Raw genomic sequence first — 8,597 nt, 5'->3', positions numbered from 1 at the left:
TCTGCTTGATCATAAGTCTTGCATTTCTCTACCAAGTGTATCATCTATTCTCTTTTGCTTACTAATGACCATTAACTTGGAGAGCATAATTTCTTTTGGTTAGTTAATTTAATCTTTATGTCCTTTCTCACATATCCCAGGTTGACCTTGAATTTACCTTGTAGCTGAGGATGACCTTGAACTTTTTGATTTTCTGACTCTGCATCTTGAGTGCTGGGATCACAGGCATGAGCCATAGTTTTGATTTTTATTGATGGACTATCAAGGGACCAGATTTCCTTCACTGCTTCCCAAGAGTCTGAGTGCTTCTGGAAGTTACTACATAGGAGGGAGGAGAGGAGACTTCCGGTGGTTCTTGCAGAGAATACGCTCCTGGCAGCCAATTGTGGTCCAGCACAGGGAAGGCCACAGCTGAGAATGCCATTAATTGGACTTGCATTTGCAAAAGACACCGATCTATAAACTGCAATGATGTATTTTTAAATGTGTGCCATATTTGGAGGTGACAGAATAATTTACAAGCAGGGTGGGATTGTGCTTGCAGCAGATGGGCCTGTTTTTAATGTGCCATGGTATGGGGTGGAGCATAAGGGTGTTCAATCCGACCGTGGATGATGAAGAACAGCTGGTGTTCTGGAGTGTTTGTGCTTGCTGTTCCGGACTGTGCCATACCTCTGCCTTCTGTCTAGATCTGGACCCAGAATCTGACCAGCTACTTACACAACAAAGTGGTCCCATACCCTCCGGCACCCAGACCTGAAAGAAAGAAATAATAGAGTGAAGTCAAGTAATGTACCTTCTCCATCAGCTTGCTATGTTCTTAAATTGTTTTATGTTGCAAGCCACAAAAAGTATATGAAGCAGGAATTCAGCTGATTATGACAAAGCTACACTTGGAGGAGTTAAGAACTCTTCCAGAGGTCGAGGCCAAGGCTCAAGGTGTCTTGGTGATACTGGTTTTGATTATTAGTTGTTTCCTGCTATGAATTTCTCGTGTGCTATTGTAGCTTTTCCATCGTTCATTGGGCACAATTTCCCCTCTACTAATGGAATATTTAGATAACCTTCTGTGCAGTCATGCAGTCAAAATCCCTAATTTCAGGCCTTTCTATAATCATGTCATTAGCCGCATCCGGCCAAGACCATCTTATCTGAGATACCTCCCAGACTCTCTGGGAACCGACTTACACATCCAGACTATCTGTTTGAGAAGGCCTGGTGGATGTGCTAATTAAGCTTAACTTTCTCCTTTTCCAAATTTTATATCTAGTTTTAGATCTCCTTTTAACAATTACCAGGGGCATCTAGCTGTGACGGAAGTTACCTAGCCAAATTGTCTAGCAACCGAGCACACTTCCCCTACCCTGCCAGAAAATGGCGGGAGCGGAGATAGCTTGGAGAGATAAGGGCCAAAGGGATAAAAGGCAGTTTTATTTTCAGAGGAAGGGAACAGAGGAGAAAAAAGAAAATGGAAGAACTAGATGGGTAAGAATTGGAGAGGAATGAACTGAGATGGGGAAGAACTAGATTGGAAGAAAACTGGATTGGAAAAGAACTAGATTGGAGGAGAACTAGATTGAAGGGCTAGAAGAGAGAGAACTAGAGGAACAAGATGGAAGAAGAGGAAGAGCCAGATGGGGAAGAACAAGATGAGGAAGAAGGAGATGAAAAAGAAGGAGATGGGAGAGGAGCTAAGATGGGAAAGAACTAGATGGATGAGAACCTAGATGGGGCAGAACTAAGATGAAGGAATTAAGATAGAACTTAGAGGGGACAGCAGATAAATGTAGAGAGAAATCAGGCAAGAAAGGAGCTAAGTAAGAGAGCAGAATAGAAGCCGTGTAGAGAGAGAACTGACTCAGAAGAATAAAGTTTATGGACTAAAGAATTTCATGTATATAGATTCATTTAGTATCATCAAAGATTAGATTATCAGCTAGTTGTAGATTCTTCCACAGACCCTGGGAGAAAGCTGTTGAGAGTCTGGACCCCAATAACTTTCAATAGTTTTAGTGTGTTATCTGCTAGTTTGCTTCATTTTTAGGCTACTTCTTTGTAATAGTGATAAGCATGGTCTTTTTAGGATGCCTTGGATCAGTGGTTCCTTTAACATTAAGGATTACCTTGAAATCCTATTAAACGTAGATTGCTGGTCTTAGTCATTGATTCCTGTGAAGAGACAACATGATCAAGGGAACTCTTATAAAAAAAGCATTTAATGGGGGTCTTGTTTACAGTTTCAGAGGTTTAGTCCATTGTCATCATGGTAGGGAGCATGGTGGCAGGCAGGCATGGTGCTGGAGAAATAGCTAAGAGCTACTACATCTTGACCTGTGTGTGGGAGGGGAAACGGGGGGGGGGGGGGGGGAGGGGGGAGAAAGAGAGAGAGAGAGAGAGAGAGAGAGAGAGAGAGAGAGAGAGAGAGAGAGAGAGAGAAAATGAGGCCTGGCATGGGCTTTTGAAACCTCAAAGCCCACCACCGGTGACACACTTTCTTCAACAAGGCTACACCTTTCTGAACCTTTCCAACAGTTCCAGTCCATGTTGGCTAAGCATTCAAAGATATGAGCCAAGGGGGCCACCCTTACTCAAACCACCATGCTGGGCATTTCTGACTCAATGTGTAGCAGGGGTAGGGTAGGGAGGACAGAGGCCATAATTTGAATTTCTAACATGTTCTCAAGTGACATTCTGCTGCTGGTCTGGGGACCACACTTGGAGAAACACTGCTTAAAATACATGTTTCTTAGATATTAAGTTCAAAATTTAGAACCGGATTTTGGTGTTAACATGCCTAATACATGTCTCTGAGAAGTAGAATACTGTCTGTTAGAGGAATCGTTACCAGCTCATAAGTTTTCAGGCTTAGCAACATTCTACTGGAAGAGTCTTGGGAGACTGTTTTGACTATGTGGCACCTTCTATACCCATGAGTGCATTTTGTCAGTATCCTGGAAAGAATTAGAAGTCTCTGGGACAGAGATGTTAAAGTTGAATGTCCTCCCACAAAGTGAGACAAATGATGGTTATATCCCACACACTTGGAATCTCAAATGCTGTGTTACTCAATAAGAGGAGACCTCACTGGGGGTGAGGCATCTTCTGCTTGATTGGTACAATATAATAGACGTGCTGTAGTGAGAAGCTTAGTGGTTAATAGAAGGTGTACTGTGATGATCTCTGTCTGAAGAACAAGTGGTTGGGACTACTTTTGTTTTCAGTGAAGACGTGGAAGAGAGATTTGTCACTCATTCTCATGAAGCTGGAGGGGGGATGACAGATCGGGGAGTAGGCTTTTATCCCAGGAGGCCCAGAGCAGTTCTATGCCTATCTGAAGAGCCCTAGAGATGACCAGGAAAGCGGCCACCTCTAGCAGTTCGACTTTAGCCTGCTGTGATGGCGATTCTTGGTTGTAAACTTGTCTATATCTAGAATTAACTAAAATCCAAAAAATGGAGGGGACATCTTCCGGGGATTTCTGCTTAATTTGAAGTAGGTAGATCCACTTCTAAACTGACCTTTGAGGTAGGAAGACACATTCCTTTAATCCGGATCTTGAGGCAGTAAAGCACACCTTAATCTGGGCTATATCTTCTCCTGGAAGCCTATATAAGGACATGGAAGAAGAAAGCTTTTGCTCTTTCTCTGTTTACCCTTGCCTTTCTAGCAAATCTATTCCTTCACTGGCATTAGAGCCTTCCTCTTCAGGATCTCAGCATCTACTGAAAACCAGTTGAGACACTGTAAACTTGTAGACTGAGCAACTTCTGGATTCTTAGACTGTTCACAGCCAGCCATTGTTGGATTAGCTGGACCACAGTCTCTAAGTCATTCTAGTAAATTCTCTTTATATGTATAATAACAGAGCTAATAGAATGAATATATATTACTAACATATATTATATTCATTAATATATTATATATAAAATAGTATACATTATAATTAACATAATAATATTAATATATAATATATAATAATCTATATATATTCATTCTATTAGCTGTTAATCTAGAGAACCCTGACTAATATACCTGCCTTATTATCATCATCATAACCATCATCATTATTATTTGTAGTACTTATTACAACAGGACTTACATGTTTTTGCTCATATACTTAGCCATCATTGAATTATGCCTCATGAGAGCAGGGGCATCTCCTGCTCACTTATATCCCATTGTTAGGTTGCTACAGACTTTGAGTTGCTCCTTGTTGGATATTTGAGAAAAAAATGAATGAATAAATGAATCCATCTCCCTCAGCAACTTATCTCATTGCAAACTCATGGAAGATTTGATACTTTCCTGTAAAGAAGCAGTTACCTTAAATGCTGTAGGTCGACAGGACTACTTCTATCAGCAGAAGCTGGGGCTGATAGTTGAGGGTGATTAACAAGAACAAGTTGGGGAACCCTGGCAGAGGATGGGAGGCAGCACATTGAATGCTCTAAGCTACTGGTCCTCAACCCATGGGTCATGACCCCTTGGGGTCACATATCACGTATTTACATTATGATTCATAACAGTAGCAAAGGTACAGTTATGAAGTAGCAATAAAAATAATTTTATGGTTGAGGGTCACCACCACATGAGGAACTGTGTTAAAGGGGTGCAGCATTAGGAAAGTTGAGAGCCGCTGCACTAAGCTGTTGAACTTCTTAGAACTGTTGGTAAGACTGTAAAATTAAACCACCTCGCCCTATTATAATAACAACTCTCCCTTACCCTGATATTTTCTTAAGTGAATGGTATTATTTGGGGCCTAAATCATCTCAAAGAATTGCCTTAGTAAGCAGCATTATTGGCTATTAAACATCAAAACTGTCAGTGGAATATCTCCTATTTATGATGCCAACAGGCCACCTGTTTGCTTGGCACATGAGAAGGGATTGCTCATGACTCATTTGTGGGAATTTTTAGAAGTTTTGTGGCTTTTATTTTGATGATAATTTAAAAATGTTCTAGATCATCAGGCTGATGTCCTCATAACTAAATTCTCCCATCATAGCTCAGTGCTCACATAGCCTCTTTTTTTTTTGCTTTATTGAATTTATTTTTAATTGTGTGTGTGTGTGTGTGTGTGAGAGAGAGAGAGAGAGAGAGAGAGACAGAGACAGAGACAGAGACAGAGACAGAGACAGAGAGACAGTTTACATATGCAAGTGCAAGTGCCTATATAAGCCAGAGGGGATATTGAATCCCCTGGAGCTAGGGTTACAGGCTGTTGTGAGCCCCCTAATGTGGGTGCAGGGAACAGAGCTCAGGTACTCTAGAAGACCAGTACACGCTCTTCACGAACATGGAGCCATCTCTCCAGCCTGTTTTTGTGCTTTTGAGGCAGAGTCTCCCAAGATAGCTGGAGTGTGCCATCCTCATGCTTCAGACTTCTTGGTGCTAGGATTACAGACCACACCACCATACTCGCCTGCCTTCGTGGCTTTGGCTATTGTGCTGTGCAATATGACACCACTTGCTGTGTGATAACACACTTGTGCCAAGTGAAGTCCAAGCAGTGTGGCAACACCACACACAGGAGCCTGGGTCTCATCTCCTTCCTCCTCTGATGATAAACCTTTGGGGGATTCAACTAAAGCAGAAAACATGAAGATGGCCGAGGAAGGAATGTTTACAGAATCACGTCTGACTTGGTGACTCTTGCGGAGGGAGGGACGGTGGTGAGGGCTGGAGATCCTGGACATGAGACAGCCCAGCCTTCTTCCAGGTGGAACAAAGAAAGGATTTCCTCTAAAGAAAACAATTCTGGTGTTAATGAATTAATTCTCTAGTGTTATTTGAATATGCCCATACACAAAACTCATAATCATTTTGTTTTATTAGTTTTATGAAAGCAAACTAAACATAAACTCTAAAGTTGTTTATTTAATAATACGTTAACTCTAAATTTAAAAGTGTAATTTCATATGATCAGTGGTGCTGTTTGAGTGAAAAGCAGATCAGTCCTTGCAAACTAAATATGGTAGAGATTGCTACAGCTGGGGATGCTTTGAATGAGAATGGAGGAAAGTGGTGGGCGTGTTGTGAACATGCCTTCATGAAGATTTGGACTCTTTTAAAGCTTGGGCATTGCGTTCCTCACGTTGAAGGGACTTGGTTTCGGGTTGTTACTTGGTTTGAAGGTCTGTCTGGAAAGCTGGCTTTAGGAGGTATTCCTCCTCTGGGTCAGTGCAGAGTCATGCCACTGAGCCCGTCTCATGACACTGTCAACTTCTCAGACTTGAAAGGGAAGTTCTACAATTCTCCCCAGAGACTGGGATGAGGCACAGGAAAGGATTGTTTGGTGAAAGAAAGCATTGGCATCCTCAGCTTTAAAAATGGTTAATTCAGCTAAATTAACAAACAAGAATATCAGTCACACTTCCACCTGCAAAGGAGACCCCCTTCCGAGGGGTGGGAGAGAGAAATGCATAAGAGCAAATAATGGAAAGCATTTGATCAAAGTACATATATATATTAATTTTTTATATCAAATTATGAAAGAATAAATAAATTTCAAAAAGAGAAATTTTTAAAAAAGACCCCTGTGGTGATTTGAAAGAAAATGACCCCCAAAGGGAGTGGCACTATTAGGAGATGCGGCTTTGTTGGAGTAGGTGTGGTCTTATTGGAGGAAGTGTGTCACTGTGGAGGCGGGCTCTGAGGCCTCAAGCCACGCCCAGTGCCTCACACCATTTCCTGTTGCTTGTACATCAACACATAGGAACTCTCAGCTCCTTCTCTAACTCCGTGTTGTCTGCGTGCTGCCTTGCTTCCCACCATGACGATAATGGACTGAAGCTCTGAACTGTAAGCCAGCAACCACAATGAAATATTTTCCTTTATAAGAGTTGCTGTGGTCATAGTGTCTCCTCACAGCAACAGAAACCCTAACTAAGACAGAGTTGGTACCAGGGACTGGGGTATTGCTGTGATAGGGCTGACCATGCTTTTGTTTGAAGGAATATGGACCTTGGGACTGTGGATTAGAAAAGCAGTGGAACGCTTCAAGTGTAATTTAGTGGGCCATTCTAGTAGGAGCCTGGAAGACACTGGTGCTCAGTGTGGTTTGAACTGTCAGGGGGCTGGCTCAAGAGGTTTCAGAGGAGAAGATTATTAATATGTGGCCTAGAGATCATTCTTGTGATATTTTGGTGAAGAATGAAGATGCCTTTTGTCCTTGTCCAAAGAGTCTGCCAGGGGCTAAAGAGTTTTGGATTAATTTTGTGGGCAGAGGAAATCTCAAAACAGCTTCATATAGACTCTACCGTGTGGTTATTAGTAACTAATGAAGATTCATAATTAAAAGGAGCAAGCTGAGCAGGATAAATTACAGCATGTAAAATTTGAGGAGAAAAGGAGCCGCCACGGCCTAAAATAGATTCTTAATTGTTAATGGAATGATACAAATACTTAGGGCAGGCAATAATGGATACATTCATGAAGATCAATAAGAATTTATCAAACCAAACAATCAAATGACAACAACAGCATTCCCTACCTGCCAAGACCAGGATTGGGTAAGTGGAGTTGTGAAAAAGAGAGAGAGAGAGAGAGAGAGAGAGAGAGAGAGAGAGAGAGAGAGAGAGAGAGAGAGAGAATTTTCTGGAAATGTAAAATACACGTGTTAAAATTTTAAATTTTCAATGCATGGGTTTAATAACATTTTCAACTAGCACACACTAATTATACATATTAACGGGTTTCATTTTGACATTTTCATGCATATGTGGTGTATTTTGATGGTATTCAGTCTTCATTATTCATTCCTGCTGATCCCCTTTCCTCTTCCTTATTAGACCTCTTTCTGTTTTTATGTCTCGTTTTTGTTTTTGGTGATCAGACAAGTTTAAATTGGGATGCTTAAATGGCATGGGCCAGAGGTTATCTGTGGGCAACCTCCCAGGGGCTACACCACTGAAGAAAACGTCTCTGTCTCCACCAGTTATTAACAATGTATGGACAGATAGGACCTTGGGACCTCTGCTCCGTGATGGGTTGCTGATGGTCCATCTTGGGTGTTCTTGTTTAGGTACTCATAGCTGCGTGGGTTCATTAGTTCAATGGCTATCCATGCCCAGAAGATAGCTTTGCACACGGATCTGCCCCACCGCCTCTGTCTCTTACCTTCTTATCACCCCATCTTCTGCAGTGTTCTTTGAGCTTTGGAGAAGGTCTGATTTACGACCAAGCGTTCCACAGTCACTTATTTGCAGCTCTTGGACCAGTAATGAGTCTCTGGAGTAACGGCAAACAGAAGTTTCTCAGGTCAAAGCAGAAAGCTAATCCATGAGTGTAAAGGCTCAGGAAACAATTTGACGACTTGTTCACTTAGCCAAACAACAGTGGTAGGTTCCCCACCAGGACTTACTGATGTAGCAGAAACTCACAGTCATAGAACTGATGTTATATCAGACGCCGTCTGAGCCTTAGGGACAGCCTTTGTGTTGTAGATGTATCAACTGGGGCTGGGCACCCCATGGTCAGTAGTCCTCTGCATTTTGACCAGTCATGACCTTCTGTAATGGTCTCTGTCTGCTGCATCAAGGAGCTTCTTTGACGAGGGGTGAGAGCTCCATTCATCTGTGGGTATTGTGATGACA

The sequence above is a fragment of the Peromyscus californicus genome, unplaced genomic scaffold (genome assembly GCF_007827085.1).
Source record: "Peromyscus californicus insignis strain IS unplaced genomic scaffold, ASM782708v3 Scaffold_15__1_contigs__length_86483966, whole genome shotgun sequence".
Lineage (NCBI taxonomy): Eukaryota > Metazoa > Chordata > Mammalia > Rodentia > Cricetidae > Peromyscus > Peromyscus californicus.
The sequence above is the reverse complement of the archived record's forward strand: the minus strand, read 5'-3'. Positions refer to the sequence as shown.